Raw genomic sequence first — 9,990 nt, 5'->3', positions numbered from 1 at the left:
AGAACTGACTTTTTCAAGTGCACGTGCCCTTTGGTCACCTCTCCCTCTCCAACATCCTGCCGGGTCTCTGTTCCTCCCCAGTCCTTCTGTGAATGGCGAGGGGGTAGAGGGATGAATGAATGAATGCATACCAACCACAACAAAGCACCTAACCTCCCCATGCACACAGAATTGCATACACACCTATTTTCCTTATCTGTTCTATTGCAGGTTATTGAGTATAAAGGAGGAAAAAATATCTAGAGAGCAAACTGTTCACTTGGAAACACATTTTTGATCGGTTGATTAATTTCATGGTTTTACATTTTTTAAACAAGGGAGTCCAGGGACACACAATTCACAATATATTCCGGTCTAGTGATATTTCAAGAAAGTAACGGTCTTATTTCAGAAGTGTCTTCCGAGCGAAGTAGGTTCACTTTGCAGAGGAACAAAACTCTCCGGGGGCATTTCTGAACGTTCCACTCAAGACGGAGATGAATCCAAAATGGGCTCCACAGATGTGATTGTCGCACTGTACTGGGCTGAATTCCTCTGAGCGCCGAGAAGTGAATGTTAACATTAAAATGTGAAAGATCTTTCTTTCCGTGCTGTGCCCTTCTCCAAATCTCCAAAGCATTTGTTTTGTAAAATCTTAAGTGGAAACACATTTTGGTGCCATAATTTCAAACAAACCATCTCTTTTTGAACTCTGCAGCCTGGATGCGTTAACACAATAGCATATCAAGTTCGCAAAATTTCAGATAAACCACGTCCGAGCAATAAAACAACCCCCCAAAAGTCTTAATTTTTCCCACATCTCATTTCCTTTTCCCATACCACTTTAAGAAAGCCCAGCTTTGGCATCTCTTGGTAGGGAGAGTTGCAGCAGAGATGTCCATGGCTGGATGCTGGCTGGGTATCTACTCACAGTTTAGTGTAAGTTACCTTCCCCAGGCACGCTGACAGCGGAGGCAAGGTCCTCTTGACCACACGCACCGTTTTGTGAGGCACTGAGGAGGCAGAAGTGAGTGAGCGAATGCTCCAAGAAATAAATAATTAGATTAAAATTAACTGTCGTTCATACAAGAACTCAGTTCAGCCAACCTGCTTTTGCAACTGTCTTTCTGAGACAGAGAGAAACATAAAGGTGTAAAAGCATTATGGTACAAGCCCTGCCTTCTGCCTACACCAGTGGGCTCAAAACAGTTAAGCGTTGCCACGTTGCCTTTTAATGTCAATTTTAAAATACTTAATTTAAAATTCACAGAGTTCGGTTAAGTTCATCCCTTGGAAACTCAAGATGGTGATTGGGCTAAATACGACTGCTTTTATGTTGAAAATAGCAGCAAAATAGAATAGCCTGAACAAATGACCTGAATAAATAAAATGACCTGAAAACAGCCCAGAACATTGCAAACAGGAGTGAGAGAACCCGGGAGAATTCCTCTTTAATCAGGCACCAAAGTGTTTTCGTATTATACAAAGGCTTTATAACTGTATTATAGAAGCTTAACATTTAAGTTCATATAGACATTCCTTAGAGCAAAAAGGTGCAAATATCTAAGGGGTAGAGAAAAAAATGATTTATTCTGTTTTTCTAGCATTGCTAGTTTCCAGGTGTTCACCTTTTGATCCGGCTACAGGCAATGATTTTCTGAAGTGGTTTCTGATGGTATCTGACATCATTTATAGTACTCTTGAACAATCTTGTAATGTGCTAAACTACACCAAATTAAGTGAGTTAGTGGCCAAAAAAGAGTCCAATAGGCCCATGGGTATCATGAGTGTTTTGTTACTTGCTGCCTCTTTTATTCACTGCGCAGAGGGAAGGAATGAAGTTTTTTTGATACTCTCATACCTCGAGTGGTGGATTTGGTGGAGAGCTAAAGCAGATCTGGGACAAATCTGGAAGGATTCAACAGTCTTAAGCGGGTGGAAGTTTAGATGTTGACAGGCTATGTCCTTTTGAGTCATTCATTCATTCGCTCACTCAGCCGGTTAATCACCAAATAGCTATTGAAGTACCATTCTCTGTAAAGTATGACAAAATATGTTCTTGCGAACTGAAGATGACAGAGACTGTGGCCCTGGGCTCAAGGAGTTTGTGGCCAATAAGAGAGATGGCGGGTATAAATGAACTGCCTCAATGATAGGATAATGTGGTGACATAGAAAGGAATGTCACGTAGGAGTTCAGAGGAGGGAGAGTTCTTCTGGCTGATTTAATCAAGGAAACATTCATTTATGCGTCCACTGAGTTAACACATAGACTTGAGGACTATCGTAAGGAAGCTACAGGTAAAGAGTCTGTTAAAATTCATTTATCTAAACATTCAACAGGGGCGCCTGGGTGGCTCCGTCGGTCAAGCATCCGACTTCGGCTCAGGTCATGATCTCACGGTTCGTGAGTTCGAGCCCCGCGTCGGGCTCTGTGCTGACAGCTCGGAGCCTGGAGCCTGCTTCCAATTCTGTGTCTCCCTCTCTCTCTGCCCCTCCCCTGCTTGGGCTCTCTCTCTCTCTCTGTCTCAAAAATAAATAAACATTAAAAAAAATTTTTTAAAAAAACAACAACAAAAATTGAACAAATATATATTGAGGGTCCACTGTATGTCAAGCATTGTTCTGGATTCTGAGGGTTGTTTGAAGAACAGGCCAAGCCCTTTCCCTCACAGAGCTTACATTATAATAGGGAGACACTCGATAAACAAGCAAATGTATAATAATATGAGTTTAGATAATAAGTACCATGAAGAAGTAAGATGGTTTAGGGGCACCTGGGTGGCTCAGTCAGTTAAGCGTCTGACTTCGGCTCAGGTCACGATCTCACAGTCCACGAGTTCGAGCCCCACGTCGGGCTCTCTGCTGACAGCTTGGAGCCTCGAGCCTGTTTTGGATTCTGTGTCTCCCTCTCTCTCCCTGCCCCTCCCCGGCTCATGCTCTGTCTCTCTCTGTCTCAAAAATAAACATTAAAAACATATTTGAAGAAGTAAAATGGTTTAGTAGGATAGATGACAAAAAAACCTGGATGGTCATTTTAGATAGGATGTCCAGGGAATGCTCTGGAGGAGAGAGGTCTAATGGACAAAAGAAGCAGACCATGGGAGAACTTTGGAGAAAAGCCTTTCAAGCAGGGGAAGTGGCAGGTATAAGCACCTGTGAGAGGCAGGAGCTTGGTGCTCTCAAGGAACAGGTAGGTGGCCTAAGCATCGGGAGCAGGGTGGCCAAGAGGGAGCAGAGTGGGGGTGAAGTTGGGCCAGACCGTTTGGGGCTTAAGGGGAGCCCATTTTGGTACCACGCTTAGTCTGAGGACTTGAGAAGCCACTGGCAAGTTTCAATCAGAGATGAGACGGCGGTGAGTTTAAGAGTGCCCTGTAGTGGTTCAAGGAAGAATGAGACCAAGGAACTACCCGGGAGGTGAAGGCAGCAGTCTTCAACCAGCCTGAAACCATGTGGTAACAGCTGGTTGGACGAGAAGTGATGAGGGTTGGAGTAACTTAAAAAGCAGAGAGGAGAAAGCTTACAGCTGTGAGGTGGGATGGAAAGAGAGGAACCGAGGATAACTCCTAGGGGTTTAGACCAGAGGAACACGATGGAGTTTAGCACACTTGACGGAGAGGAGGAAGATGAGAGAAAAAGACTTGGGAGGAAATCAAGAACACTGGTTGGGCATTATAACAGTTCTGGAGACCAGAAGTCAGAAATCAAGATGTCGGCAGGGTCATGCTTCCTCTGGAGGCTCTAGGAGAAAATACATCTCTTGCCTCTTCGGCTTCTACTGGTGTCAGACGCGCCTCAGCTTGGGGCTGCGTAACTTCTACCCTCTTCCTCCATCTTTACACAACCTTCGGCCCTGTGTCCTTGTCTTCTGTTTATCTCTTATGAAAGAACACTTGTCATTGGGTTGAGGACACACTCAGCTAATCCAGGATGATCACATCTTGAGACCTTTAGCTTAATCACATTGGCAGAGAAACTTTCTTCCAAATAAGAAGACATTGACGGTTTCTGAAGGTTAGGATGTGGACCTGTCTCTTTGGGGACCACCATGCAACCCACTACAGGCATATTAAGAAAAAGATGCCTATTCGACATCTAAATGGAAATGTCTAACGGCCATTGGATAGAGCATTTCGAGTTCAGGGTAAAGGTCAGGTCTGGAGATATGCATTTGGGAGTCATCAGCATGTAAATGTAGTTAAAGCCCTGAGGTTAGATGGCCTCCGCTGGGGGGAGGTGAACACAAAGAAGAGAAGGCGGCTGAGGACTCCAACACTTAGAGGTCTGGTAGAGGAGCCAAGCCGGCTGAGAAGGGACGGAGAATGAGGTAGGAAGAAAACCGAGACAGGTTAGTGTCCCCGAAGCCAGGTAAGGCGTTTCAAGGTGGAAGTTGTGGCCAACAGTGTCAGATGTTGCTGAGAAGTCTAGGAATGTGAAAACTGCAGATTCATCCCTGGGCTTGGCAAGATGGCAACTTTGGTGTGTGTGGCTTCAGAAGGGTGGTGGGGGTGAAAGCCTTAGTGGCATCGATTACAGATATAATGTGAGATGAAGAGAGGGAGATTGTGGGTCAACTTGTCTCAATCAAAGAAATAGTGGGGCACCTGGGTGGCTCAGTCAGTTAAGCATCCAACTTCAGCTCAGGTCACGATCCCGTGGTTTGTGAGTTCCAGTCCCACGTCAGGCTCTGTGCGGACAGCTCGGAGCCTGGAACCTGCTTCGGATTCTATGTCTCGCTCTCTCTTTGCCCCTCCCCTGCTCATATTCTGTCTCTCTATCTCTCTCAAAAATAAAGAAACATTAAAAAAAAAAAAAAAGAAATAGAGTATATCATGAGAGAAATGGAGGGCAACCAAGACTTGAGTGGGCGGTCAAAGGATTCCAGGGGAACTGACCTATAAGTTGAGGCCTGAAGGCTGAGTACAAGTTAACCAGTTGGGAAAAAAAGGGGGGTGGGGGGAGTTTTCTAGGCATAGAGGACATAAGAAGTCAGCAACAGGTTTTAAGGAGGGCAGTGATATGAACAAATTTGTATTTTAGAAACATTACTGTGGTCAATGATGAACCAGAGACTGAAAACAAGAAGAACAAGGAGTCATGCTCCAATTCAGGTCATACCTAGTGGCAGCCTGTACCGGGAAAGAGTTGGCAGATAAGGGTGATATTAATAATTCTTAACAATCAGTGCTTTAGGGCCACTGGCCAATCAACATGAACACTGGCTGTAACACCCCCTGTGGCTGTGGTGGCCTGTACCAGCTTGCCTGTGTACATGGCAAAGACTGGATAGATCCTAGAACAATTTAGGGGTTAGTGTTGACAAGCTTGTTTCATTGATTAGATGAAAGTAATGAGAGAGAGAGAGAGAGAGAGAGAGAGAAAGAGAGAGAGAGAGAGACAAGGGCAAGGGTGATCCTGGCGGAGGGAAGGTAGCACTCTTTAACAAGGTAAGGAGCTCAGCAGGAAGTGTAGTTTGGTGAGGGGGAGGGAGTGTTGAGTTGCATGAGTCAAGCTGAAATTCAAGATGCTTTGAAGGCATGCAAGTGCCTTCAAATTCAAATCCACTGGGCCAGAGTGGGGGGTGGGGGGAGACTGACATGGATATGAGACATGGATTTGGGAGTCATTAGCATAGAGGAATGGCGGTAGAAGCCAGAAGAAGGAACGAGGAGGAGAACCAAGGAGTCAGAAGTGAAGGAGACCATCTAGGCAGAGGAAAAAGAAGTGGGGGGCGGGGTGGTGAGGAAGGGGGAGAGGAGAGGAAGGGGACAGAGAAGTAGGACAAAAGCCAGGAGAATGCATTGTCAGAGAAGCAGGTGGAAGAAAGGGTGTTGGGAAGGAGGAAATGGTCCCAGAAATCTAGAGCCGCAGAGAGGTTAAGACAGGGAAGGAGGGAGATACCAGCCCAAGAAGGTGGAGCCAACAGTGAGGTTATTGACAAGCTTGGGAAGAGCCCTTACAGAGTCGTGGTGGGGGTGGGGCCTGGAAACCAGAGGGTGAGAAAGTGACCCATCGGGGGTGAGAACACAGAGATAGTGAAGGGAGAAGCTCTTTCAAGGGAAGTTGGGGAGAGAAAAGCAAGTTGTATCTAGCAGGGAATGTGGAGCTGGGGGAGACCTGAGCATGTTTAAATGCTCCCTGCACTCCATACTTTTTACGCATAGAAGGAAAAGTGAATAAAGAGGCTGAAGACTTTGAGAAGCTGCAAGAAGAGAGGATAGCCCTTGGACAGGAAGAGAACTGCCTCCTCTCTTGCAACCAAGGGGAAGAAGCCAAGGACGATTGCCAAGATAGATGTGAAAGTTACGCGGCAGAGATGGAGGGCGTCACTATCTTGTGCCTTATTTTTTCAGAGCCACATTGAAGAGAAGCTCAGTCTAGGTGGATGAATCAGCCTTTGGCCCCCATCCCTCCGTCAGAACTGCTCTTGTCAAGGTCACCATGACCTCCAGTGTTGCTGAAGGTTAATCCTTAGCCCTCATCTTACTTATTAGCATTACTTGACACAATTTATCGTTTCCCTTTCCCTGAAACGCTGTCTTTCCTAGCTGTACCAGGTGTATTTTGTGCATTACTTCAAACTGTCTGGGCCCCACTTCTTCCTCTAACCATTGCTCTGGGGAGCAGTTACGTGACGTTTTCAACCAGTCTTGTGCACGTATGAACCGACCATGTCTTGCCTCTCTTGCTTCCTGCCCTCGGGTTTCTCCAACACCGTGGAGTTGGACACCCTACAGAAACCAGGTGGAACTAACACATGCATGATCCAGGAGCGGAAGGGAGTTAACATTCCTTGGAGCGATCTCTGACTAACCAAGGAGAGGAGCCAAAGAGTCGATGCTTTTTCCATTCTTTCCTGAGCAGACACTTTGGAGATGCATTTCCTAAGGCTTTTGTGAAGCTCCTACTGGATTGAGTCATCCAGAATAGTTTTCCCCTACTCCTCTGTTTTGCTATCCTTATGACTTACTCCCGCTTCATGGAGTTCACATTCCAAAATAAACCACCTACAATAGGCCTTTTTTTTTTTTTTTTAATCAGTTTCTTCTTTAAGGGAGGCTAGGCTAAGATTCTTGATGTAAGCCAGAGGTATAAACAAACCCAAATGCGTAAACTAAACAGATATCTTTATAGTTCTGTCCCTTCACAAACAGAACCTGGGTCTAATTTTAAGCAATCTCTTCTGTGGCTGTGTAAGATGTAGGGCCTTCCTGATGTGCCAGGGAACCCCTCAGGATCTCACTATACGCCTTAAATTGATAGTTAATGACCCGAGCTTCTTATTTATTCCCCTTTTCCAGATTTCTAAAAGTACGTCACAAAGGCCAGGCCAGTCCATAACCTATCTAATTATTATTGGCCCCATAACATTCAAGTGCCACAAATAACTTTCGCCTGTATCTACATCCAGGGGGTTATCACCACCCTACTTACCACAAACAATGGGAGTCTTATTCTCATATGGCTAGTGAATGAAATCCAAAATCCTGCCCTGAGGGTCTGCTTCCTAGGGTCCCTCTTGATAACAGGAGTCTTGGCCTGTGTCTTTGAAAGACACACCCGAAACAAAAGCTTGTGGTAGGGGGCTTATTTTGAAATGTGACATCCTGGAATCAGGAGTTAGGGACAAAGGATGGAAAAACAGGGGAGGAGGGAAAAATCACTATTGATGACTCAATCCTGTAGGACCTTCATAGAAATCTAATGAAATGTGTCTCCAGACTATTCACTCGGGAAAAACATTTGACTGGAAGAATGATAGGAGATATCCCCAGGGGAGTTGCTAGAGTTACACTCGACGATTTAAAGCCGCAACACTCGTGGTGTCCATTATATCCCTGTGCCTTCCACATGTCTGGAAAAATGTGACGCACCATGGTGAATTCCGGAGTTAGCCTAGAGTCCGTGGGGCAGGAAAATTCTTCCAGTGGGTACAGCTGTAAGCCGTGTACTTGACTATCCAATTTGTATGGGGGCAGAATTGCCCTGACATATGGATATACACAAACTTTTTGGCAGAAACAAATAGCTTCACTATGTGTCAGGAGTCTCAAATGAGTAAAACCAGAAGATTGGAAGCCCAAAAGTCGGGAAGGGGCATGTGGATGGACCTTGGTCTCACAGCAATGTCCACCAGCTAGAACTCACTGCAGAGGAAAGAGTTGACAGCTGGACTGACAAAAAGCTGGTCCTGTGCCTGCCAGGCAGCTTCTTTATTTGGCCACCTGGTGCTGTGAGACAAGTCAGTGAAATGGGGATGGGTGGGGGGGGGGGTGGGTAGAGCACAGTGGCAGAAATGGATCCTAAGCATGGGACATGTAGCATAAACTTCCTGTCATCAAGTCTTACCTCGCTATTGCCATTTAAACTTGATATTATCCATCTCTTTTCACTAGCATAGAAGCTCCATGAGTATAGGTATTTTCGTCTTTTGTTCATCGTCCACCACCTAGAACGATGCCTTGCATATAATATGGTTTCAACAAATGTTCATTGAATGAATGAGCGGATGAATGAACGAATGATATGATATGATTTGTTTATGCAGCCATCAATATCAAGAGGGCAGTCTGGGTGGGAGAAACAGCTTATGCAGGGACCAGAAGGCGAGAATTTACAGGCATTGCTTAGGGAATAATGATTTTTTTCCTTTAGAATAATTTGACTTGCGGGCTACTTTTTCTACAGAACCTTCAGTAAACCTCATTGTACGACAGCTTACAATCCGAATGTTTTCAAAAGGATGAAGGTAGAATTCAGCCCGTAGGAATTTCATTGTGGCACATACCAAAACTTTGTCCAACTTCAGAAAGGCTTCCAGAATAACTCCTACCACTCTCTGACAGAACATATGGTGTCATTAGATGGCTAAATTGGACAAAATACCCTGCTATTAAGGGAAACCTATCCTTTTCTTGTATCACTCAGCTTAGCTAACACCATTTCTCCAAACACACTGATTATTCACTTCTCCACATTGCCTGGGCTAACAATTCCTTAGGATACTAATAACAGAACTTTAACAAGGGTAATCAAAATAATTTTTAGGGTTAAAAAATTAAACACACAAGAGAAAATCCAAGCTTCTATAACTTAACCGTTTCCCAGAATCCACTAGCAGATGATAGATGTGATAAAGCCATAGTAAATTCTTTCATGACAGCGTCTGTCAAAGGTTCTACGGCCTTGGAACAGATCTGTCTTGTATTTATTTTTACTCAGGGACTACATCTTCGGCATTGTTCAGAAATACCAGGTCAACTTGCATTCCTTAAAGAACTACATTTCTGTCAAAAATTTAGCACACTGGCTCGAGACCCATCATCTGGTAAGAAGCAGATTCTCTGTCCTCTAGGTTGGGTGGTGTTCCTTGAGTGGAGTTTGAGAGCTTGCCGGCCCTCTTGGAGGACGACGGGATTGTTGACCTCCTGTAGCTATGCCTCTGTTGGAGGCTGTGCTTTCAAACCGCCTTCCTCCCCTCTGGGCCCTTCTCCCTACCTGCCCCTCCTGTTTAACTCAGTTAATTAATCCCCAGGGCTCCTGAGAAGACTTACCACATCTCCCCTTCCATTCACCTTTTTGCAAGGCAGGAAGTACAATTGAATGTTGGCTAGAATTGATCAATCCTGGGGTTATTTTGTGATGTAATTCCAGAACCTTCCAATAGAAAAATGAAGTGGAAGATTCTGAGGCCTTTAGCAGCTCATTTGAGTCAGAGGTATGGCAAAATAGGACAGAACAAGGATGATAGGTAAACTTTTAACATTTCTCCAATAGGAAGAGGTGCATCTCATCATTTTTATGGCATTGGATAGACATTATTGCAGCAATAGCATATCTGTGTATACCACACACGTTCTTATGTACTTTACTTCAAGGGGAAAATGCATGTCACTGTAATGTGCTTATTGGTTGGTATGATTCTCTTTACTTTGGCTAAGGCCCTAAAGAACAAAGGGCCATCCTTTTGTAGCAAGGAGCCGTCAGTGGATCATTCAGCATGGAATAATAA

General features: G+C 44.8%; 1 long non-coding RNA gene across 1 annotated transcript; it reads right to left on the bottom strand.

Moving 5' to 3' along the window:
• Positions 1-240: 240 nt before the first annotated feature.
• LOC132684849 (uncharacterized) lies at positions 241-9,607 on the bottom strand. Its single transcript, XR_009612828.2, has 2 exons — positions 9,533-9,607; positions 241-992 (listed from the first exon to the last, which is right to left on the bottom strand). It is a non-coding gene; the product is annotated as an uncharacterized LOC132684849 (long non-coding RNA).
• Between the last annotated feature and the right edge of the window lie 383 nt (positions 9,608-9,990).

This window comes from Panthera onca, chromosome D2, assembly GCF_046562875.1.
Source record: "Panthera onca isolate mPanOnc1 chromosome D2, mPanOnc1 haplotype 2, whole genome shotgun sequence".
NCBI lineage: Eukaryota > Metazoa > Chordata > Mammalia > Carnivora > Felidae > Panthera > Panthera onca.
The sequence above is the reverse complement of the archived record's forward strand: the minus strand, read 5'-3'. Positions and strand labels throughout refer to the sequence as shown.